The sequence below is a fragment of the Dermacentor variabilis genome, chromosome 1 (genome assembly GCF_050947875.1).
Source record: "Dermacentor variabilis isolate Ectoservices chromosome 1, ASM5094787v1, whole genome shotgun sequence".
NCBI lineage: Eukaryota > Metazoa > Arthropoda > Arachnida > Ixodida > Ixodidae > Dermacentor > Dermacentor variabilis.
The window spans coordinates 285,801,816-285,827,862 of NC_134568.1; the positions used below are offsets into that span (position 1 = coordinate 285,801,816).

General features: G+C 45.2%; 1 protein-coding gene across 12 annotated transcripts in view; it reads right to left on the minus strand.

Annotated features, from left to right (window-relative positions):
* Nucleotides 1-26,047, minus strand: part of LOC142566473 (uncharacterized) — a 75,105-nt gene that overhangs the window by 27,032 nt on the left and 22,026 nt on the right. For 6 of the 12 annotated variants that reach the window (XR_012825074.1, XM_075677406.1, XM_075677407.1 and 3 more), the window contains exon 5: nt 13,493-13,598. The exons of 4 other annotated variants lie outside the window; for them this stretch is intronic. The gene's annotated coding sequence lies outside the window, so the exon portion shown is untranslated. Of the gene's footprint in view, nt 1-2,408; nt 3,729-13,444; nt 13,599-25,203; nt 25,306-26,047 lie in introns of those variants that run through there. 2 more of the 12 variants (XR_012825075.1, XR_012825077.1) reach the window with 2 other exon arrangements.

Below are 26,047 nucleotides of genomic sequence, written 5' to 3' on the forward strand. Positions count from 1 at the left end.
CGTTCCCTGGACTGAAACTCAGGATCCTCGACTCGGCGTCGCCTCTTCTCAGCCGCAGCTTCGGCGCGGTGTTTCGGATCAGCTCGGCGGCGACGCATCGCTTCTCGCTTGGCAGTACGGCACTCCTTCTGCTAAGCCGCTTCTTCGGGCGTCCTGACTTTCTTCGGTCTTCTCATGGCAGCAGCACGTACACACGGAGTAGAGGAGGCGAGAGGTGTGTCGCCGCGCGGGCTGTTCCGAGCTTTTACTGGCCTGTGACGTCACAACTCCGCCCTACGCGCGTGGGGTGCGAGGAGCTTACGTGGCTCGGTGCTCTCGCAGGTGGTTGCTAGGCAACGCGAGGCGGCGCACAGCTGGGCTTAGTTTTCTGGTAACGCTCCACGGCGGAACTAAAGCTTAAACAGCTCCGCAGTTAAAAATTTAGAGGAATGGGATGATGGGAAATAGGCCCTCACGTGATAGGCAAGCGGTAGCTTTAGTCGGCTCGCTTTGCTTGCGTCTGCTGTGGGGGCTTTGGAATATGCGCACATAGTCGGCGTGGCAACGCACGCCGATATTGAGTGCAGGAATTAAAGTGTGTGAAGCAGTCGAGTCTGTGATACGTCAGTCAGGTAAATCATCGAATCACCACGCCGCTCGCCGCTTAAGCAAGAAGCAGGCGGGAGCCAACGCAGTAGCGAACGAAGGCGTCGGATGCCCAACAATCCGCCACGACCACCTGAAGGACGACTGGTCGCGTTTCGGGCCGGTTTCAGGGAAACGAGGATACCTTTTGCCCTGCAAACGTGTGAAGGCAACCAAGCCGTCCTTCCGACGGCGATTCGTCGCGTTTGGGAGGATCTTCTGGGAAACAATAAGGTGTCTTTCGCCCTTGCAAACATATGCAGGCACTCAAGCGAGCGTCCAGGGTCCGCAGCGACTGCTTTTCCGTGTGAAAAAAATTGTCCCCGTCAGCGCTTGTCTTCGTCGTTCTTTCTGTCCCTCATCTTGTGCCCAACGATGGAATGGCGAGCCTGGGACAACGACCATATTTGAGGCCGTGCCGGCCCACTGTTATGGCAGACGGTCCCAGACGACGCTGTCGTTCTGCTCAATGCCTTCCGCCTCTCAATAGACCGGCGAGAACTCAACAAGCACGCCTGAACAGCGCAAGCACGTCGCACAAAATAGTGCACGTAAATCTCAATAAAAGGCGACAACTTCGGCGTTTCCAGTACAGGGTTATGCTATTTCTTTATTTTACAACGAAAGACGCACAGCAGAACCTTTTACTAAGCAAACATGCGACAAATAACTACCCTGTGAAATATCTCGTCTCATCCTATACAGATGTTACACAGCGGAACAAAAATTAGCAAGAAAATACGCACCGGACTTTCAGGTACACCAAAGCTGATTCGACTAAACAATAGACCCCGCTCGGGCCGGCATACTCCGGACGGGTTTCGAGGCGAGAGCGCTGACTAAATGCGGAGGTAAGCTCAAGTGATCGTTCGAAAATTAAGTCGCCATAGGTCTGGTGCTCCAGTCTTTTCCACGTTTCAAGGCAGCGCATTTGAAGCGAAGAACGACGCCCGCGAGCAGAAGCCCACGCGTTGTACTTCCTGCGCGCCTCCGTGCCTTTGACGGCAGGCGCCACTAAGCCACTAATCTAACCACGTACCAAGTAAACACGAATGGTCCGGCAACAATGTGGTCCTATTCCTACACTCTTAAGCAAAATTACACCCTTTTGCCACGACAATAATCGTCATCTGCCTTGTCCGCATCTCTTTAACGCGGTGAGCCCGGTACTTTCCAGTAACGAACGGCATGCGCATTATCAGCATGACAGCCTTCCCGACAGGAGAGTAGCGGGCGCGGCGTTTTCAAGAAAGGAAACGCAAGCAAGGCAGATGACTATTATTGTTGTGTGGCAGAGATACACCCCAAAGGGTGTAACTTCGTCTACACCTTTAGAAAAATTTACACCCCTTGGGGCGTACCTTGTCCCACAACAATAATCGTCGTCTGTCTTGCCCGCGTTTCCTTTCATTAACACTGCGAGCCCGGTACTTCCCAGTCAAGAACGACATGCGCGTTATCAGTGTGACGCAGCATTCTCGACAGGAAAGTAGCGAGCGCCGAGTTTTCAGAAATGGAAAAGCAAGGCAGATGACGATTATTGTTGTAGGACAAATATACACCCCAAAGGGTGCAACCGTTTTGAGTGTAAGAGCGTAGCATTGCCGACAGGAAAGTAGCGGGCGCGGCGTTTTCAAGAAAGGAAACGCAAGCAAGGCAGAGGACGATTACTGTTGTGCGGCAGATATACACCCCAACGGGTGTAAACTACTTTTAGAGTGCACTCTTAAAAATTACACCCTTTGGGGCTTATCTTGTCCCACAACGATAATCGTCCTGTCTTGTTCATATTTCCTTTCTTTAACGCTGCGAGCCCGGTACTTCCAAGTCATGAACGGCATGTACGTTATCAGCATGGCATAGCACTGCCGCCAGGAAATTAGCGGGCGCGGCGTTTCCAAGAAAGGAAACGCAAGCAAGGCACATGATTATTGGTGTGGCAGATATACACCCCAAAAGGTGTGCATTTGCCTAAGAGTGAAAGGCACCGCGCACAAGGCCCCGGCGAGCGGGAGGGGCGGCTTCAGAGAAGGCTGCTTGTCCAGGCTAACAGAATCGCGTTATGCTCCCTCCTAGTTTCTTTCCTTCCTCCATGATTGTTTTTGACTTCGATACTGTCTTCGCGAAGCTGTCTACTTTGACACCTTCGTGAAAATTGGAACGAGAATTAAGATGGCCACTGTCCACTTAGCCGTCTACTTTGCTGTCTACGGCGAGTATTGGAACACAGACGTAGTGTCCCGAATCACACTCCCCACGAAGGCCCCTTCGAAGCAACAGCCCTGAACGCCAGATAATGAAGGTCATGCTTTTTATTTTATTTATTTACAGAATACCTGCGTCGCCTCGAAGGCATTATCGCAAGCGGGTCAGATGTATTAAATCGTTTATAGAAATAAGTAAAAAATGTATAAGGCAACATCAAGGTGGGAGCCCACAATAAGTGAACATTTTCAAGCGCAACAGAAAATTAAAATAGTAATTTTCAAGAGCAACAGAAAATTAAAACCAAATTAAGACAGTAATTAAGACAAATCCAGGAGCTGAAAATATATCATTGCCGCCATATGATGAGTGGGCCTCTTCGACTTGTCCTGGGCTGTGCAGGACTGCCCATGCTTCATATGCAACGCTCGTTGGTTGAATCACCGCCTCGGGCAGTCCAGGGGCCGCATTATGCAACGGTTCGCTTTGGAACCGGTTCGCTCTGGCTGTTACGTCTGGATCACGTCACTCGGAGAAAGAGTGGAACGTCGCAGCGCGAGGGAGACCAATGAACGATCGGCGTAGTGTGTAGAGCGGCGTTCTGCCGCAAGGCCGCGTCATCATGTTTGTTTGTACTTTGGGGCGATATGGTAATTGAAGTATGTTGCTAGTTTGGTAAAAAAATATATTGGTTTGCATAGAACACATGCGCATTTAATTTCCAGTAATAACTGTGAGCTTCTGACGGGGACAGCTGGTGGTTTAATTTTATCTGCGTTGTTTTATTTTTTTGTCGTAAGTGGTGCGCCTACGTTAAAGGCCAAGTCCGGCGATTTTTCGATGTCAACGGATGTTGATGAAGTTCACTGAGTACGTTCCTCTGCACACTCCCGTCAGGTCTTCAAAAAAAAAGCAGGTTTGAGAGTTGCACAGATTTTTTACAAATGAATTTAATAAATTGCCTTGAACACCCTACCTTAACTGCCCCTCAGTTACAGGCAACATTGAGTATGACGTCAGGAGAGTCCTACTCAGAGCATGCCGGGATAATGCAGACGACAGCTACGAGGGCGTGGAGGAGTCGACGATCGTGAGCTAGTGCTTCGCGTGAGAAGTCGCTGTTACGAGAATTTGCGTTCCCTGTGGACGGGCAAGTGATGGGGCGGTGGCAAGTGGTGTTGCGTTGTTGACTGCATGAACTTTAGCCCTCGCCATCCACACACAGTTTGAGGCTATGCCGATCGCGTTCAGCCGAGGTTAAGCCTGTATGTCACATCGCGTAGTTCATGCGTCTGCTGCTGGCGGTCCTGAAGCTAATTAAGCCACCAGGATGAAGAAAGATACTTCTGTGGTTCAGTTTTGCCCATACGGATTTGAAATAAACAATTCCTCATTTCGTACAGCCCACACACAAAAAGCGAGAAGCGACTACACGGAGCGGTATCGACATCGGTACGTTGCCGTTTTCGACGGAAAGCTGCCCGCCGTACACACCGGCACTTCCCTAAATTAAATGCGACTACGAAGATGGGTGTATTTTTACGTATTGTCATGCCGACCCATTATTTAGCTTCCGAGCTGTACTGCTTGGCTCGTATTACAAATGGGCAGCGAGCGTAGGCCCCTTCGATGCAGCAGCGCAGACAACCACTCGTTCAGCTGCCAACGGTGTCTATACTGGAATCGGCGTTTCCGCGACAAAACTACGCGTTCTCTAAATGAACGATCACACGCGCAAAGTTCTCATATATGTCCACTTTACGGAACATATTGTGTGCACGAAGAGAATACGAAAAATGATAGGTAGGCAGCATAACGCTTCCGTACTACAGTCTCCCGCTCGCCGTTTTCGAAGGTGCGTGGTCGCTCATATCAGCGCGATCCAGAGCGATGCAACGGTGCTTACATGCACAAAATCTGCCTGTTTTGATATGTTCTGGCATTATTTGACGTCAACGATGAGCGGCTAGTATTATATCTCAAGCGAACCACGAGTGGTCGCTGCACCTGCCGATCGATGTAAACAAATGCACCGTCAGGTGCTTTGGACAGTCAGCGGCGCTTTTGGGAGACACAAATGCGGAAAGTCGTGCTCCACATCTTACAGTTGGCATGCGAAGCGTTTCCCTGAGAAGGGGTAAAACACCTAAAATAGCAAGCAGCACGTATAAAATCAGTGGTTTGGGCTACCCTTGGTCTTCATGTTGCAGCACGATATGTAGCGCATGGGCGCTGGCTCTCCTGATCGCGGGTCGAATGTGAACGGCGATTAGTGGCTACCGAATTCGTCAAAAATCATACCTGTCAATATTTGACAGATCTGAAGATCCGGCGCAGTCACGATTCAGCCGAGCGTCTGCTCTTCGCTGCCAGCGGGCGAGACCAGCATGCCATGCGCGCCTTCCCCGGTGCACTCTAAGAACAGTTTACACCATTTGGAGTGCCCCTTCTGCCACACAAACCCGCCGTGGTTGCTCAGTGGCTATGGTGTTAGGCTGCTGAGCACGAGGCCGCGGGATCGAATCCCGGTCACGGCGGCCGCATTTCGATGGGGGCGAAATGCGAAAACACCCGTGTACTTAGATTTAGGTGCACGTTAAAGAACCCCAGGTGGTCGAAATTTCCGGAGTCCTCCACTACGGCGTGCCTCATAATCAGAAAGTGGTTTTGGCACGTAAAACCCCATAATTTAATCTTTTTTTCTGCCACACAACGATAATCATCATCTGCCTTGATGCGTTTCCTTTCTTTAACGCTGCGAGCCCGGTACTTTCCAGTAACAAACGGCACGCGAATTATCAGCATGATAGCATTGCCGACAGGAAATCCTATCATGCTGATAACGCGCATGCCGTTCGTTACTGGAAAGTACCGGACTCTCAGCGTTAAAGAAAGGAAACGCATCAAGGCAGATGACGATTATCGTTGTGTGGCAGAAGGGGCACTCCAAAGGGTGTAACTTTGCCTAAGAGTGTACCCTCTAAAAATAGTTGCACCCTTTGGGGTGTATATTTGCCAAAGAACGATAATCGTCATCTGCCTTGTCCGCATTTCCTTTTTTTAACGCGGCGAGCCCAGTACTCTCCAGTAATGAACGGCATGCGCGTTATCAGCATGACATAGCCTTCCTGACAGGAAAGTAACGAGCGTAGCGTTTTCAAGAAAGGAAATGCGGGCAAGACAGATGACGATTATTGTTGTGTGGCGAATATACACTACAAAGGGTGTAAACTTTTCTTAGAGTGTAAGAGTGTAGTAGGTACAGCGGGGCGTGGCATTTGCGCAGGTGGCGGACGTTTGCGCGCATGCACAAGTAAGAGCGGGTGCGAGAGAAAATTTGGGGGCTTTTGCTCCTAATGTATCACTGTGCCTAGGCACTACGGAGGAGTTTCGTAGCGCTTGTTGTATGCGTTTGTCCCTATGCGTGCCGGCATTGCGAAGTGGGCTCGAGTTTCCTTACGCTTGGACGCTGGGTGCCGGCGCGGTGAAACACGTGATAACATGGCAGATGTTTCCGTGGGAGCAGTAGGGACCGTGGAAGAGGCCGATCCGCATATATTGAAAATGCGGAAGGCACAACACCTTAGCAACCGCGGTTGAACGCGAGTGGCTGAAAGGGTGCCGGCGACACTCGACGGCCACGCAATCGCTACTAGAATACGCCGTGCCCCCCTAACGCGTTTTACGCTAACCTAACGTTAACCCAACCTAACGAAGCCGAGACAGAAAGACAATGCTCATGACGTAACCGTTGTGAGAACACGCCGCGCCACGCCGGATTTTACGCTAACCTAGCGCTAACCCAACCTAAAGTAATGTTAACCTCACCAAACGTAACATAACGTGGCCGAGACATAAAGTCAATAATCCGCACGGCATAAACGATGTGACACCGCGGCACCCTGACGCTTTTTACGCTAACCTAACGTAACCTAAACATAATCTAACGTGAACGAGACGCAATGTCAGTAATCCTTAATTACAGCGTGACATCAGGCAATTACGTTCAACTATGGTTGCTAAGGCGCTCTGCGTTTATTTCGCTCAAAGGGGACCACTCAAAAATGCTCCTGAAAAGTCCAGGAGAGCAGGCCCGGCATCTACTACTGATTGCTCTACTATTGACTGCCCCCTATTGCTCCCCTGGGGAAATCATTGTTTGCCTTGTTTTTTTTTTTTTTTTTGGGGGGGGGGGGCTTTTTGAAAATAGAGTGCGTAAGGCGCGAAAAAGTTATAATCCGGCATGACTGACTCGGCATCAGCGCCGCACGCGCGAGAAAGTCTCTCCGTCGTACGTTAGGACGCAGCGATGGCCAAATGGTGTGTCAGTGCGCGCTGGTTCCCGTTTCACCGCGACGGCAGCCAGCGTCCGAGCACAAACATTCTCGACCCCACTCCACCATGCCGGCATGCCTAGGACAAACGCACGCTACACGCGCGAAGAAACTTCACCGTAGCGCCTGGGCAAAGTAGGAGCAAAGGCCCCCCAGACTTTATCTCTCGCACCTTCTCTTACTCGCGCCTGCGCAGAAACGTCGAGGGCCACGAAAAACGCCACATCCTGCTGTACCTACTAGGAATTGCAACTCTATGAGCAATTGTAAAAATGCTCCCCGGTGGAGACACCCGTGACATCACACGAAGAGGTTCGCTCGGCTGCTGTCAGGTTTCGGTTTCGTTTTTGCGCTTTTTTGTTTGTTTAAAAGTATTTTCTAATTTGCGAAACAACTCTACTATCAGACGCGTGACAGGGGGGTCTCGGGAACGTAAATATTCTATTACGTTGACATGGTAAAAAAAATCACCGGAGTTACACTTTAAGCAATCAAAGCGGTTCTCTGCGCGTAGGCCGCGATTTTAATAGGATTTTGTTTAGCCGTGGCTGAGCTTCTTAGAGCGAACGATTGCGGGGCATTTAAGTTCCGTCCACACATCCCATAACTTCGATAATCTTGCCGCAGTCAAAGCCGCTTGCATCCCCTACCCTAAAGCTCTCTAATGATGCGACTGAATGACGGCTAAGACAACTCAATAGCCTCTACATTCCAGACGCACTGCTGAAAACAACACGAGGCAAAAAGAGAGAGAAAAGAAAAAGTAACGTAGCGCGCACAGTACTTAAGTAGCCGTGTCACCTTTACTAAACTAAATCTTGTGGTCCGTGATATTGTAGCTCGCCGCAAATTCATCACACTGTTTTTCGAGAGCCTAAAATGCCTTCGGAACTCTCCTTCGCTCATGTCGAACGCGTCGCACCGTTGCCTCTTGTCCCGTCGTTGTCTTTGGCCAACGCTGGTCAGCAACACCGCCAAAGAAGCCGCGAACGGCGTCTCTTTCGTCGCGTCAGCCAGCACGAGACTAGAAGAAGGCCACGGTTGCCCTAGCAACCCTCGAGATCATGCTCGCGACCACGCGCGACCCTCGAGCGGACCACTTTGCGGTTCCGCTCGTAGCAGACGATGGGTTCGCTTCGAGATGATTGACAACCTGTGTGACGACAACAAAATTCACGGCCAACAAAGTCACGGCCATCAGGGATGACGACGACGAAGCGCTAACCAATGGCGTTCATGAGAGCTAACCTGTTCCAAAGCGAACCGTTACAGAATATGGCCCTGGTCTGTCATGGACGGATAATTGAAAAAGGCTCAAGCACCTCCCTCTGAGTAACAGGAGTTAAGCTAACTTAAAGGAAATGCTCTTGCGTCCTTCGTAGTACGGAAGCAATAGAAGGTTTCCAAGTATCACCCCCAGTGATGGTTAAGTCTATATAGAATCTCTAAGACTATCGTTCTCGGTGTCAGAACTGACTGCTACAACCGAAAACGCGTGATGGCAGCCATGACATTACAGGTACCAATGTCTATGCGACTATGGGACTGCAGCCCCCTTGAAAAGAAGTTTACACCCTTTGGGTTATATATTGTCCCACAACGATTATCGTCATCTGTCTTGCCCGAATTAAGGGCCCCTCAACAGGCCCATAGCAAATTTTGGTTATACGCTGAAAGTTGTTACGTTCCCTCTAAGAAGCGTTCAGCCGCAAGAATTATACAAATTGGTTCATTAATAGCCGAGATAGGAATATTTCAGTGCCGCGAACCCATGATTTCAGGAGGCGAGCGCCACTGCCAAGAGAGACTCTCTCCACTTCCCCGGCTAGCCTTCACAAGTGAAATTCATTCCCCACATTCTCCCAAAACAGACCTCATGGATCGTGCAACGCATACGTCACGGGCCCTACCTTCATTATTTTTCCCCTCACTCTTTTGCTGCACGGGGCACTTCTGCTGACGGTGTCACGCGCGAGCTGCCGTCTTGTTTCGCATAGCACACAATTGTGCGCTGCGCATGTGAACACCTGACTAGCGGCCAGTGCTACACAAACACTGAGGCAGGCACAAGCGGATCACAGAGCACGATTGCGCGCTGGAACACGGTAGAAAATGGCATAGTTTAGGAGTCAGCGCGCTCGACTGCACGACGCGGGAACAAGCACTCATAACGGAAGTACATCTCTCTTTCTGCGTTGCGAAGTAAAACAAGTACATGCAGACATTCGGTTTGTGTGTTTTATTATTTCTCTAAACCTTAATTCGTCTATCGATGCAACAGATTATACAAGTAACAGACGTCACCTTAAATAACTCTCGAAGTCACAAGTCGCTGAGAGCGACGTCACAGAAAAGATATGCACGTAGGTGCACTAGCACGTATACGTCATCCCTCCGACTTGGAGCGTGGCACCCGCAAGGAGAAGGGCAAATGGTGTTCGGTTTGAATGAAATTTCAGCTCTTTCTGCAGCTTGTAGCAATGTAATACTTAACAGACACGGTCATCACACAATGTATGCTCTGCACTTGTCAGCTCAAAATGGCCACACCCATGGGCTCTTGAGGGTGGTGGTCCCATTACGGCGGCACGCGCTCCGCATTTTAGTCATTGTTTGTGGACGCACAGTGCTTTCTGCGCTCATTGGGCAGATGTGAACTATAGTGCATCAGGAAGCTTGCTTTCTGAGCTCTCCGATGACACCTGGTATTATCACCTAGCCTGAAGCGTTACCTGACAAAAATCAAAGCAGTGTGAGCAAAAAACGGCATTCTGCTGTACTAACCTCCGTCGTACTGCGTTTCTGGCAAAACTGTTCAACATAACAAAATGAAGTTTGCTGTGCCTGTAAATGAAATGTTACACAAGATTTCTATGAAGAGATATTGCATGTAAAGCAATTAGAGTTTATATAGGCTCTAATAAAAATGCGCAAAACATAAGTTTATGAATGAATATCTTTTTTTCCTTTTCAACGCAGAACAACAATATTTAGTGGCTTTCTAGGCTACACTCTTAAACAAAACTACACCCTTTGGGTGGTATCTTGCCACACAACAATAATCATCATCTGTCTTGCCCGCATTTCCTTTCTTTAATGCTGCGAGCCCAGTACTTACAAGTCACGAACGGCATGCGAGTTATCACCATGACAGAGCATTCTCAACAGGAAAGTAGCGAGCGCAGCATTTTCAAGAAAGGAAACGCAAGCAAGACAGATGACGATTTTAGCTGTGTGGCGAATATACAACCCAAAGGGTGTAAACTTTTTTTAGAGTGTACACTCTTAACAAATCTACACTCTTTGGGTGATATCTTGCCACACAACAATAATCATCATCTGTCCTGCTTGCGTTTCCTTTCTTGAAAATGCTGGCTCGCTGCTTTCCTGTCCAGAATGCTCTGTCATGCTGATAATGTGCATGCCGTTTGTGATTTGGAAGTATCGGGCTCGCAGCGTTAAAGAAAGGAAATGCGGGCAAGACAGATGACGATTATTGTTGTGAGACAAGATACGACCCAAAGGGAGCAAACTTAAGAGTGAAAAACGTACGGGACATCATGCAGTACGCACGTGAACGGTTAAATGAAGTCATAATGGCGCAAGAATGGCGTGCAGTGAGCTTATTGAACTGAAACCGGTGACACCACTTCGGCTATAAGAAAGCACGCAAGCGCGAGGCAGAAGTTATCGCAGAACGTCAGCTGGTCATTATGGTACATTATGATATAATATGTGATAACTTGTTTTGTTCTGCTATATTCGTTTGCCCTCAGTGCTACTGGAAACTAGAGGTCTTCATCACCCTTTTCTTCTTCATTCTCACGTCAAAAATTGGCAATTCTTGGTTTGTCACACTGTTACTGCCTTTTTGGCTATCAATTAAAGCTTTTGCCATAGTTAGCGACTTTCTTGGCTACTTTTTCTCCCAACGACCTGGCAACCCTGGCTGATAGCGACAACAGTGTTACAGAGCTAGTGCAAAGGGAGAGGGGCCGCCATAGCCGATTTCTCGCGGCTCGAGAAAAGCTTGTTAACACATCTAAAAATGGTGGTACTGAGTAATGATTATAAATATACAAATTGCCACAACTTAGATGCACAAACAGTAGTAATTTGCCCCGAAAAATATTTACTTGTTAAAGCTTTAATTGTGCGTAAACTGACGTAGGCTGTTTCAAATGAAGACTATTTTAAAAGGCACCTCACCAGGCTTGACCATTTTAAACAGACAAGTGCAGTATATACAATGCATGTTGACGACCGCATCTGGAAAGTATTACACCGCTGCGCGCCGCAAGAACAGCTGAAATTTCTAATCAAACACCGTGCGCCCTTAAGGAAGCCACACTCCTAGCCAGAGGGTCGAGGTCAGATGCACAAGTGTGCCCAGGTGCGCCTACGTACTAATTTGCATTGCTGAAACATCACTTACTGCGACACATGACTTCAGGATTAATCAAGGCTACAGCAGTTACTTGTTTGATCAGTTACTTTACAAGACAATTTAAAGTTTATAGAAATAATAAAACCTACCAACCGAATGTTTGCCAGTCTGTTTTTACTCCGTGCCTTAAGAAGAGGGACGCACTTCCGTTTCATTTGCTTGTTCCCACATCGTGCACTCGCGGGCTCAGAAAACGAAACTATCTATGGGTTTCTACTGAGTTGAAGCGTGCGATCGTGGTCTTTTATCTGCTTGAGTTTGCCTCAGTGCTCGTGTGGCAATGCCTTATGCTGCTAGTCAGGTATTCTTGTGAACAGCGTGCAAGATCATGCCTTGCATGAAACGAAACAAATGCAAAAGCTAGTGCGCGAGACTGTCACTGAAAGTGTACCCTGCAGCAAGAACGCAAGAGGAGAAAAAAGTGGGGGGGAAAGGGGGAGGGACCCGTGACGTATGCGTCGTGCGATCATCTGGCTCCGATACGAGAGAACACAGGGACGGATTTTCGCTTGTAGAGGCTAGAAGGGGTCAAGTGGAGAGAGTATCCATGTTGGCGGTGAATCTCTCCTCCTGAAACCATGGGTTCGCGACAGTTCATGTAATTGCACCTCTGCTTTAACGAATTAATCTGAAAAATTATTGTGGCAGAACGCTCCGTAGAAGGCATGTAACAACTCCTACCATATAACCAAAATTTGCTATGGGGCCTGGTGAGGGGTCCTTTAATCACTGCTATGGCCAATAGTTGCTAAATAATTTTTACAGACCAGACGAGTTTGCCTCACTGTATGCAATCATGGCTTCTTCAGTACGGTACATGGTACTACAAGGCCAGTGTGTGTTGTGCTACCTGGTACTGCAATGGCTGCAACTGTTTTTCTCTGCGGCACCAGTGTTGCACAAGTCACTTTGTATCACTGGTACTGTAGTACTTTTGTCACAGGGCTGCACTATTGGTGTGGAATCATTCTCTAAACATACCAGTGTTTTGCCACCTTAACACACATGGCTCACTTGGTTACAGACTGCGTGGTGCCAGCTTGCAACTAGAACCAATGCATTCTGGGGGCAAAACCCTTCCATCTCGTTTCTAGAGCAGTTAATATTAACCAGCAGTAGGCCAGCAGGCCAATTTCAACTAACACCATTTTGTAACTGGAACCAGTTATAAGTGTTCCTATCTTCACCTGGGACCAATTAGGTCCTAGTTTAAATTATTGCATTTTCACTTCAGTAGGTGTTAAATTTTGGAGAAGGAGTATTTAATGAAAAATAGGAGCTGTGAGCATTCTGCACTTTAAAAATGTGAGGGCTCCAGCCAAGGCATTAAGTGTTGAAGCTTTGCAGTTACACAAAGCTTGGAGCTTTATTTTTTATTTTTGCCAATTTATAGGCAGTGCTTGGCCAAAGGCACTTTGCAAAAAGAGTCGGCACACACTACACTTCAGTGCTAATGCTGTCCTAGATACAAAACTCCTTTACAACTAAGAATACTGAATTAACAGCTAAATGTGATCTTTAGTGACACCTTTCTGCCAGTACACAGTGTGTGGACTGAGCAGGTGATTCAAGGTACTGCCCATAGCAATAATTTTCATTTGTTTCTCGTCTCCCTTCCCAGACCCAGTTGCTCCAACAGTAATGAAACGGTGGTTCCTTCTTACTGTGGAGCAAAATGCCTTGCGGCTTACGTAAAGCTCACAAATCCTGCTGTTTTTGTTAATCATGGCTTATATAGTTACCTATCAAACCAGATGAGCCATGAAAACACTTAATTGACTTTTATGTTGCTTTAGTGCTTACTGAAGCTCCAGTGTATATAAGGGTAACATACCTGCCAGTCCAGGAGTAATGTGCCTGTCATGACAATGCATTGACTTACACTGAATTGAATCTGTCCTCAAGGTCCGTTAAGAATGCTTGGTACTACAGCTCCAGGCCAAAGCACAGAGGCCCAAAAGAATGCGCAGTTATGGAATTGTCACATCCTTAAATGAAGAAAAGAAAAAATAAATCACAATAACATAAGTATACATTCTTAAACCAAATTTCAAAATATACACTAGACAGGAGCCATCAGTGAATGGCTAACAATATCGCACCACCTCCCCTTCCCTTTTGTTTTAATACCGTAAGACAACCACTGATATTAAAGGGGCCCCGAGACACTATTTGAACATAATAAGAAAACACTGCCGATCTGTAGACAAGGCTCCTGTAAACATGTGAGCCAAATATTATTGCACTGCATGCAGCAGGGAATTCACAATCTCGTCTAAAAAACGGTAAAAAAGTCGCTTCCTATCTCCTTCGCAGTGTCAGTAGCAGCTACATTGCAAGTGGGAGCAAGTGGTCCCAATAGTCACTGGCGGATTCCGTCATCGTGAGAAAATTCTCTGTAATACTATAATTGCCAGATTTTAGTTCAATGAAAATTATAAGTGCAATCTCAAAAAGACCAAAAAAGGACTTCATCTTTGTTCTTTCAGTCTCAATCAACAGTCATCCGCCTAATGTTGTTTTCTCCTCCAACCACATGAGGCAGCATCCTGCGCACTACATGTGTGCTCTTTCAAACATTACATGCCTGAGTCAGTCGCTTGCTTTGCACCGAGTCCTCTACGACAATACTCACCAATGCATATAATCCTCTTACAGACTACACGTACGATTGCTTGCATGCACTAGCTCCCTTCTATGTGCTTTATACCTGCCACACCTCATGAGCAGCAGTCCATACTCACTCTTGTCTAGACGCCTTGGCAGACATCACTTCGTATTAAGACAATGATAGCCCTTCAAAATGCCCTATCTGGACTTGGCTACTATCTGTCAGTCAAGCTCGTGCAGGATGAGCTGGTCTGGACTACGTAGCACGACCAGACATAGCACTGAGCACATCAGCCCGCACTCCAGCCCTAGTGAGTCCATAGTAAACGTTACACTATACGCACAGCAGTTGCATGCAGCTGCGTCTGCTGCATGGTGAAGATACTGTGGCCGCCATGGGGTACCACGATGAGCCCTCTCATCAGCAAGACGTTCTGATAACCGTGTGCTCTGATTGGTCTCTGTGGTTGACACAGCTACAGGTACATGGCGACAAGAGGCAGCCCATTGCCCATCTCGCATCGAGAGGGCACCATGCATTGACTGAACAAAAAGTAGCGTTGTAAGAAAAAAAAAAAAAAAAAAAGAAAATGCCCCACTTTTCAGCGGGGCCTTGCCCCCTTGCCATCCCGAAGTGTAGCTTAGCTTCCAGCGCGCTAGTGAAGATGAATGGATTGAAAAAGCCGCAGGCCAATGCAATGGCAACCTCCAACTCTGCTCATACTTGAAGGATTTGAAAATCTTTTCAGCAGGAGATTCGTGAGGCAACATAATCCTCTAGTGAGGTCATTCTATGACTACTTGGAACAGTGTTTCGGAGCCCCTTTAATAAACATCAGTAAAAGACTAGCCTTTTTAATTAGACAACTCAACACAACCATTAGGAGTTGTACATAATAAGGTAAGCACTGAAACACCTCACAAAGTTGTGTGCCAAAACTAAGAAAACCAAAAAACGTATGACCGTCTTGGACACAGCCAACATACTTATGTTTAGAATTTATGGATCAGCAGTGCCCTCCCACCCTTTCCTTCCTAAAACGTTATTTCTGTGCAAAGTCCATTTAGCTTTGCGAGTGAAAAGCAGTCAGGGAGCTTTCCAACCATTTGAAGTACAATGCAGTGTGCACACTATTTCCAAAAGCGCTACAAAAATAAGCTGTCACAGTTAGTGTCTTCTCAGAGGCAGCATGGCTGATAACTGTGAGCAGAACAGTAAATTTCAGGGTACAGTGGTGAAATGTGGAAAGGAAGTGATGGCCCAATTTGCATGGTGAATGAAAGTCCAGCTTCAAACTAGCTACTGGCCATGCCAAGCAGTGCATTAAAATCCACAAACCACATGCACAATAGAGCCACCTGGCAGTTATGAAGTAGCAGTGACAGGAGCACAATCTTGTGCTAAAACAGCTTATTACTGTGCACTTGTTCAATAATATTAAAGGTTTAGGTAGTATATTTTTTCTTTCAAATCTAAGAAAACTCTCTTTGCTGCTGTAACCATCCTTGCTCCGTGGCTATAACCATGTAATAATGACCTCTTTGCCATTTGAACTTTACACCAAAACATTATACAATCCTGTTTACACTGATATGTCGCAAACCAGCCTTTGAGTCACCCCTAAGAAGTAGTGCAGTCTCTTATGTGGTAATAATGTGCATAACCTTTCCGACTGCAGTCATGCTAGGTAAATGTCCTGATATTTCATAGCGACTTTCTTTTTTCTCATCTGTAAAAGTGATTTCAGTATCACTACAATATCATTTGAACTACATCTTAGCATGAAGACCCAATGCAAGAAATATAGAATAACATGCAACACAAGCAACTGACTAAGTAGTACAAGCGCAAGACAAATATAAAATGACAATTTTGCCAAATCTGCTATCCGTTTTCTGTATATTATACTACGTAATAAAAGCAACGAAATAATGTCGAAAGAAAGTTGTATCACAAATCTGTGGACTATAAGCACAGAATAATGAAAGACAGTAAGTGGTTTATTTAATCTAACTACACCGAATATGATTATCAGTTGGCGAACAAAGGCTCTTGCTCTGAACAAGGCAAGTCCCCATGCCAAAATGTTGGCACTGGGCTGAAGCTTCCCTTATCCACTGCTAGTCAATTCAATCTACATCTTCTGTGACCCCTTTGTCTTGTTTACGCCATATACTGAATGAAAAAGTTGGACACGAAAAAAGTTATTCTCTCCTACTTTCCCCTGTGTTTTGAACAACATCGCACAGTTACTTAGTTTAGAAGTGCAAGAAAAAGTAATGAAAGGTTGTGCATCTTGAAGGGAGGTACGTATAAGCATGTTCAAGCTGTTTACTATCTATCTGTAATGAAATGAATATAAGCTAAAGGCAATAAGAGCAGGTAAATCATAAAACCTCAATTACCATATGCACTTGAATAAGGACTGCACTCGTTAACACTCCAAAATTGAAAAAGGTGCACACCCTGATTCGAGCTAGTCCATGAGGTCTTTAAGCACTGTTGTGAAAAGCTTGAGTCACAGGCATTTCTAGCGCCATGAATGGCAGACAGGACAACTGTATCCGTGAATGTGGTGCCAAATCAAGCATGAGTAGTGGCAGCAGCAACAGTGGTGAGACTTAGACGAGCATGAGGTGCATGGCATGCATGCAGGAACAAATAAATTTGCTATGGAAACAATAGCCTTTACTGTTTTCATGCAAAGGAATCATAAGGGTCACACACAACCAGAAAAATTGTACCGAAATGGCTCACCCTTGTGTAAGGGCCACTCCTCAAGAAGAATGTGAAAAGAAGTGTGGTTTTTACACAAGTATATATGGTATATTTTTGTCAATAGGTTACTAGTAATGTGAAAAATTAACTTTAGTTTCTAACAAGGAAATTTCTAAAGTTCTGGCATGAGAAATTGTAAGCACTGGCATTTTAATGTTAACATAGTAATTTGTAAACAATGATGATTCTACTTTGTTGAAAGACTTAATTTGTGAGATATATGTATATTTCAAAGGCAAAGCCTTTCCGTAAAGCAATGCATCTAGGGCCTTTTAGAAGTGTCAACTTTGATGTACTCTACCACAAAACTTGTGTAACATGTTTTTGATTGTTAAAGCACAAATCAGAAAGCTGAACAAGGTATGGAAAAAAAAAATTTGATGCAGGTTTTTCTGCATTCAATGTACAAAATGCTTGCACAGCAGCATCCCCTTAAGTTTTGAATGGCTGAAGCATGTTGGCCTATCAGATACATAAGCTTTACACACTTTACTTGGCCTTTAAAGAAGAACATAAGGCGCAATTTGAACATTTTAGATAGTTTTGTTTTATTAAATAAAAGCGCACCAAGTTGACAGAACAATGTTGTGTGAACCAAGTTTTAAAATTTCTGACGGTGAAAGAAAGCTATCTGGCATGCTGCACTTGTAGGCTTTTCAGTAAAATTAAACATCTTGACATTAGTTAGACACGAATGAACTTTGACATAACTAAGCAGCATGCAAATGCTGCGCAGCACCTAACAGTTTTAATGGTTTTTGTACTTAAACAAAATGTCTCAGAAGAAAAGTATTGGTGGATCTGTTGATGCAAGTCATTAGGCAGTGACACAAAAATAGGAAGAAAATGAAGAACGCTTAACAACTGACCTTCGTTTCACTAAAACATTCAGCAATGATTACGATACTTGCTAATGTGAAATTTGAACGCATCTCTATATGTGTTTTAATTTCACAATACAGTGGCTGCTGCAGACAATCTGTGTCATGCAGCACATTGCAAACGGAGCAAAGTGTGGCGTGACTGCCTCGCTAATCGGGAGACCGCGAGAGGCAGCGCGTGGGTGACGCGTGGGCCTGATTCACAGCCGCCGCTGCAGACAGACCTCCGCTCATGCAGCATTTTGTTTCCATATATGGCATTGGTGGACACAGTTGCCACATGCCATCGGTGAACAGACGACAGCGCACTACACTGGCGCCATCTTGTAGCGGCTGTCGCTGCAGAGCCCGTCTTGCGCACCACTACACTTTTCTTATCACGCTTTCGCCATACCCGCCTTCTCCGCTTTAGTCCTCACGCTCTCTTCGCTAACCCTGTCTTTCATCCCCCGCTGCGCTCTCTGTTCGCCCTTTCATCCTTCGTTCTGCTCGTTTGCTCGGTTGAGTCGAGGGAGGACACCAAGGGACACTGATGCTAAACTCGGGAATTGGTGCTTAAGAGCTGTGCTCTAAAATCAGAACCGATGAACAAATATAAAAAAATTTTCAGACCTTATAAAATATGAAACAAAGACCTATACATAGGAAAGCCAGTGCCATGTCTACTCGTCCACTGCAACGACACTGTTCACACCACAAATTTCTCTGCCATATAACTGATTGACAGCAGAGCCTCGTAAAGTCAAAAGGTGGTGATAATTAGGAATCTGATATATAAAATGTAACTGCTTTCTCATCAGCTAATGCAGTAGGTTATTATAAACAAGAATAACAGCAGGACTGCAAAAGGCATAAAAAGGAAGGAGATGAAACAATGGGTGTGAACATTTCTGAGGTGGTTCAAGCAGTGCTGAATGGGTCAAATGTTTGTGACACAGCATGTGGCAGTTTGTATGAACCAGTTTGCGAACTTCATTGGTGCGATTACTTCATACTACACCTGCTGCAGTGGCATAGTGACTAGAGAATATTACAGGATCTTTGGTTCAATATCTGGTCACAGCAGCCACATTCTGGCAGATACAGAATGCAAAAACGCTGGTGCACTTAGATTTGGCTGCACACTAAAGAACTCCAGGTTGTCAAAATTAACTTGGCGCTCACCACTATGGCATCTCTCATAGCCTCATTGTTATTTTGGGACATGAATAAAACTACTCCGTACTACAGCATGAGTGCACGAGTTCTGTGAGCATGGTTGCACATACTATGTGGCCCAAATATTTAATGACTCACTGGATAAATTATTTTCATTAAGCAAATGTAAACTTAACTCATTCCTTTCTGTCTTCAACAAAGCCGATTATGTTTTGTGAATCAAACAGCATAGTATTCTTTAACAGTGAACATATGGTGCCCCCACATTGTTAGGCACTGTAACCTAGGTTCCTTCGGGGACTATGGCAGACTCGTAACCATGTTAATAGGAAAAATATGGTACATTTTCCTTGCATATTTTAAATGCTTTTTGTGTCAGAGGAGTGACCAGAGAGCAAATAAGTTGCCCGTAAGGCTTTTATTCTTTACGTTTCTCCGAGTCTTCTTAAAGCTGCAACTCTCTGCTATGAAGGTAACGTTCCTATTTGTGGCACATTGCAATAATGTGTTGCTTTTACAGTAAACAGCTGTTAAAGCAGCACTCCATGTCAAAGTTGTTCAGATGTATTGAGTCTGCAACAACATATGACCATCATCATGTTGTCATGACGACACTAAAGAAATAAAATATGCGTTGCAACCAGTGGTGGACCTCTGATAATTGACACTCCAGGCAACAATGACAACAGTGCCAAAGCATGTGAACTAAACGCAGCAACTGCTCAGGGGCATCTGCTGTGGTCCACACCACAATGCATAGGACATTCTTAAACCAGCAACAAGGTAACAAAATTAGTTCAAAATTAGTGCACTACAGTAGCAGTTGTCGCAGAAGTACAGTGAAACATCAGCCTGAGAAACCTTGCCTTAAGAATCTGGTAGTAGTAGTACTCCAGGCTTACAATGCTGTCAGCCCAGAATGCTTCCATGCTTATGTAATCATCAGTGTGTCATCACTGCAGCCTTTAAAGAGACACTAAAGGCAAATATTAAGCCAAGCTAAAGTGATATATGAATGCTAGAGAATGTCTAAGGTGTCAATATTACCACAAACAAAGCTTTAGCAATTGAAAAATTGAGGCAAATGCAGGACACAATTTGAGACTCACACGGGACGTTCAAGTACTAACCCAATGATGTAGGCACTCCTCATTATAATGCTGTCACTAGTACTCAACCACTCATAATAAAAAGATCATTGCATCGCATTATAAGACGGAAGGAAATGCTAATTGTCCAGTTCTATTTGATTCTTAGAAAAAAGGAACTCATTGATATTACCCTTGACAACGACGCAGGTCAAAATGTTTCATTTTCGCTCAACTCTGCACTGCCCACGCTTTAGAGTCTCAGTAGGTCTGTTATCGCGTAGTGCTGCACTGGTTTTGTTGGCTCATGAAACTCACACAAACTGCAAGTAGCAGATAATTCCAAGTCCATGTGACGTCACATGGACCCAGGGATAGCCAAGAGCAACAGCAGTGGAGAATCCAATGCTCTGTCTTAGCTCAGTTTTTCTAAAGCCGTGCATTTGCATTTTTTGCAAAATACCTTAGTGCCGTCTGTTAGGCACTGGTTTCTGGAATGGTATTTTAACAGTCCATGTTGACTTAATATTTGCCTTTAGTGTCCCTTTAAAAGTGCTTTGTCAGGGGCTAGTTGGTATGGCATGTCTTGTTTGTCATAAGTCGCTCTGCTCAGGTAACACACACACACTGGCACAGAAAATTGTCTGCGCAATGGTTTATATTTCTGCGTAACTGTTCCTTTGTGTTACTTGATCAGCGCAACATACACATAGCACAATTGGTAGTGCAACGCACATGTAATGCAGAGGTGGGTTCAGCTCCCACTGGTGGCAAGTTATTTTTTGTTTTTATTGTCCACTTTCATTTCCCTTTAATTTATTTTCCCACCTCAATTAACTACAAATAACTTTCCCTATGCTTACCTTGGCTTCATTATCTGTTGGCTACATATGGTTGCGATTAACTAAAACTGGGCCCCTCAATTCTTTTTCTTCTCGTTCACTGGATAGCGAGGGTCTAAACGATGGCAGGTTTGATGCATTCAGGTAGCATACAAGTGTTTTTGGGCAGGTGCTTGCTCCTAAAATTTACATAGTATGTGACGTCATCGGCCAGAAGGATGTTTGTTCCACGTCCTCCACAATCACCTGGAGTGGTGCTGGCTAACACTCCCAGAGTTAGATCTCACACACATACATAAGTACCCAAGACTGTGGATGGGGGAACAGCTGCCACCACAGCATATTTGGTAGTGCAATGCACATGTAATGCGGTGGTTGTGGGTTTGGCTACCACCGGCAGCAAGCTGTCTTTTCATAGACTTTAATTGCCCTTTAACTGATCATTTCTACGCATCAATTAAACACTAAAAATAACTTCCCCTATGCTTTCCTTGGCTTCATCATCTGTTGGCTTCGTATGTTTGTGATGAACAAAAATTGGGCCCCTCAGTTCCCCTTCATCTCGTTCAGTACAACAATCAAGACACTTCAACAGCTGTTCAATGTTTAACTGCTGGAAGTTGTGCAGATCTCCCTGATTTCTACTTACTTTGCCTTTGTGCTGCCTCACAGTTAGCTTTTGCTGCTGTGTACTCACTAAATCTTTACAGCACTGGGAAAGAAGAAACATGCTATAGTCAAACTGAAGAGTTTGTATTGCAGAGTCATGGTATACCTACAGACAGTGGCATAGCTAGGTCGTCTGGCACCCGGGGCCCATAGGTCTTCTGTCACCCCCCCACCCCACCACCACCACCCACCCCGGGTGTAGCCGGCGGAAAACACATTGAAAATTAGAGCTACATGTCTCTTCGTCTTTTCCTTTTGTCCCCATTTTTCTTGTACCATCCACCCCAAATCTAGTCACTGACCCTACCTGTACCACTGACAAGTATAGCCTTCATGAGCAAAGTACCTTGCAGTGTGAACAGGTGATGAATAGATCCATCAATTTGCGTCTAGTTGCAGTTTTTGATACTATGTGGTCTGTGTGCAATTTTTCTTTTCATCTTCAGCTGCTTGAATGCTTGCATTGGAAATATGGCTTGCCTACAAGCCACATATCTGAGAAACTTGGTACAATTTTTGTTGTTTATTAAGGCACGGAAAGTTTGGAGTGTTTAATTGCCAAAATTGTGGTGCAGCAAAAGACGAGGAACGACAGAAGCAACACAGACAGTTGCTTCTGTTGCTTCTGTCATGTCTTGTCTTTTGCTGTGCCACAATTCTGATAATTAATCGCACACCAACCAGCTTAGCAACATGTTTTCCTTTTCCTCTACTGTTATGTGCAATTTTATGTGAAAAGTGCTGCTTTTGACAAAGTTATTCGTCGGCTTGGTCTTAAAGAAGCAATGACACAAAAAATTTATCTCACTTTTTTTATTAGGTTACTGTCAACTTGCTAATCATAGTGTGAAACCTAAATTTGTGAAGAGCACAGGTAATAAATAATTAATTTCACTGACTTTTAGTGCAATCACTACAAAATGTAAGTCAAGCGTTGCGCAGCTTCAGATGTGAAGTGGGAGGCTGGTAACATAATGAAAATTGGAGGTAGTGGTACAGAGGTAGCATGAACCACTCAAGCATACACTAGTCAGCCCAGTGCAGTGGTTGAAGGCCACGCAATGACCGTCTCACTGAAAGTTGGCGCTGCACCACCAGATCAGCTTTCCCACCCTCTGTTCTGTGCTCCTCTGCATTACACACTGGTACCGCCTGCTTTTGCGCTGTCCCTTTTTTGGGAAGGCAGGGTGTTCCTCTCACACTCCACTTTTATCCTGTTGAGTGTTCAGTGGAATAGTCGTGGTGTTACGTTTTCTGTACGCAAAGAACTGGAGTGAGCTTCTATCCTTTCTTACAAGCACATTGACAAATGGCAGAAAGCCGCCCTTTTTGGTTTGTCCTGTAAACTGTATAGATGGTTCAAACAAGTTAAGGTGGCCAACTAGTATCTAGATACACTTAATGTTTCTGAATACGCAGAAGCAGTCATCAACATACCACAGAAATATTTTTGGCATGGTGTCAACATACCGCAGTGCCTTTTCCTCGATCACATTCATCACAAGGATTGTTGTTGTCATCATAACGAGTCAGACATAAAGGGCATGAGCAAAGCACTAGCATGCGTCTTAGAAAAACATGGAATAAACATAGCTCGCACGCCAGTTTCCACTCCTGGGTGCTACTTGCCACGATCAAAAGACCGCCCATTTAAGGAAAGAATACAGGGTGTCATACCCGCCATGGTTGCTCAGTGGCTATGGTGTTAGGCTGCTGAGCACGAGGTCGCGGGTTCGAATCCCGGCCAAGGCGGCCGAATTTCGATGGGGGCAAAATGTGAAAACACCCGTGTACTTAGATTTAGGTGCACGTTAAAGAACCCCAGGTGGTCTAAATTTCCGGAGTCCTCCACTACGGCGTGCCTCATAATCAGAAAGTGGTTTTGGCACGTAAAACCCCATAATTTTTTTTAACACAGGGTGTCATCTACCAGACGCGGTGTGTGGAGTGCAACACCTTTTACATTGGGGAAACCAAGAACTTCCCCGAAAGGTTAAGGTAATACAAAAACGATGTTAGGAAGTTTAAACCCCCAGCAGAGTACGCTCACTGAACACAATGAGATTGCATTGTCATTGATGAGAACATATTATTGGGCTAGTTGATGCTTACTAAAGGACATAATGTAGTGCAATGACACAACCACAAAGCTAGAAACATAGAAACATTTAACAGGTGCTAACAATTCCTTTGTTCAAAATGCACCGACGTGCACCTATGTATATTTTCCCCAATGCCCAGGTGCAACAGCCACAACAAAGTGTACCAGGTGTTTATCAAAACACCAGCAAAATAATTTGAAAGATAAAACGCTATGCTCTTTGTTATACTGTACAACAGAAGTTTGACTCGTACATTCATTACATTTTTCTCTTGTGTAAAATGTCTACAAAAGTACACATGCTATTTTAACTTTGCTTCTGCTCAGTATTTTCATATCATGAAATCTCTGCGACAAGCGCAGGATTTTCAGTAAGCTGAAAGACGCATGGTCAAGCCCTTCTTCACGCTATTCGACCTCTCATTTGATTATTAATGCAGTAGCCAGTTTGCCCTACGCAGACCTTCCCACATATCAGGGGGATTTCATACACATTGCACTCGGATGCTTCCAGTAATATTCACACAGCAGAGAAATACGATGATTTTCTCAGTAGAGCATGCATCATGTGATTTGCATACCATGCCATTGCAAGGCATTCATGCTGGCTTACCACATCCACACAGATGTTGCGTGTGTTGTCAGCCACTACAAATCATCTGTGCCATTTGAGAAGAGGGCATTACAGGAGCTGGATTTAGCTGTTCATTCGTACGTCTGGCAACTCTTGTTGCATTGTCTTACTACTATTTCTCCTCAAATTCTTGCTTCTTAAGGTGACATAGCCAGCTTACTTGAGGCAGAAACTGCCGTCTTCACCTACTGCCGCCGCTGCTTTCATTGCTTCTTGCCATCAGTAACGGGACACCACAGAGGGCATAGCCCTTTCGGCCTTGGTGTCTCGTAAAAAGGACACAGAGAGAAATTGTTCTAAATTGCAACGTAAATTGTTAGCAAACTCAAAAAATGATTTCAGCTAGTCTTCATACACCTCCGCCAGCATAGGTGACAGTTTCTTTGTCCTTGGCTTCCTCAGAAAGCACTAGTGGTGAAAACAAAATGGCAGAAGGCAAGAAAGGTAACTGCAGCAGTATCCACGTCTTTTGATAATATTTTGATTAATACCTACAGTCTCGATAGCGATTATAATTTTATTTGTTGTTTTTGATATGCTTCGGGGTGTATATATATCAGGAAGTTTTGCCTCTCATTTACGCATAGCCAACAGCACACCATTATCTACATGTCCTAAATATAGGACACCAGGGCTCAGTGGTTGTCAAGGGCCCTGCATGTGCTGAATGTAGAGCGAGGGTGCTGTTGCTTGTGACAGCTTCCCATTTCTTGTTTTGTTATTCAAGAGGCGATAGGTCAGCCTGAGCTATTGTATTCAGTGGCAAGGGGACTTCTTTAGAGAAAAATCTGTTTATCAAGGAGCCAAATATATTTGCTGCTCTATAGGAAGTGTGTGTGTTGGAGGTAGATGACGATGAAGAGCAGGACATACAATTTGCTTTTGCAGGCTTGGGGAGCGCTTTTGCTGCCTCGTATATGAAGAATTGGCCATCTATAATGAAAATACAACCGACAAAGCGACTATCAAGTACATGGAGGCTATTCAAGTGCATTGATAAGACATGTATAACAAGCCCAAAGAATGTCTTCTAAGGCTTTTCACGTACGAGAACTACTGTCACATTGCCATAATGCAAGTTCTGCCACGTTTAAATGTGTGATACAGCTGATAATACACACTTTTGAAATACTTGACGTGCTCTTTACAACCACTAAACCCTGGTGTCTTATATACAGGACATGATGCCATATCTTGTACTGATGGGGTAATTCGAATATAATGAATATTTTGGCATTTCTTAGGCGGTAGTAAATCCATACAAAACAATGAAAAGAAGATCACGTTCGTTAAAAAATATGCAGGGCTGAAAGGTTCAAACTTGGAAAACAACGAGACTTTATATACAGGGCATTACTGGCAGCTATTACATGTGGCCATTGGAACGACGCATTAAACTTGGCAGAGCCAAAGATAGAGCACCACTTGTATGTCTAGAAAACTCGTTAAGAGATCGGGAGCTCGGTTTTAACACCTCAGTTGCTACTCCCAAACCACCTCCATCACTCCAACCACCTCCATCACTCCAACCACCTCCTTTCAAACCACCTCAGACCAACTTGTCTTTACTCGCCGGGATCGAATGGATGCACCCAGCAAATGGGGTGAACTATCTTGTGATGCACACAGCGTCAAATGGCCCGCTCGAACATTCTGCCGCAGTGCGACAACTGCA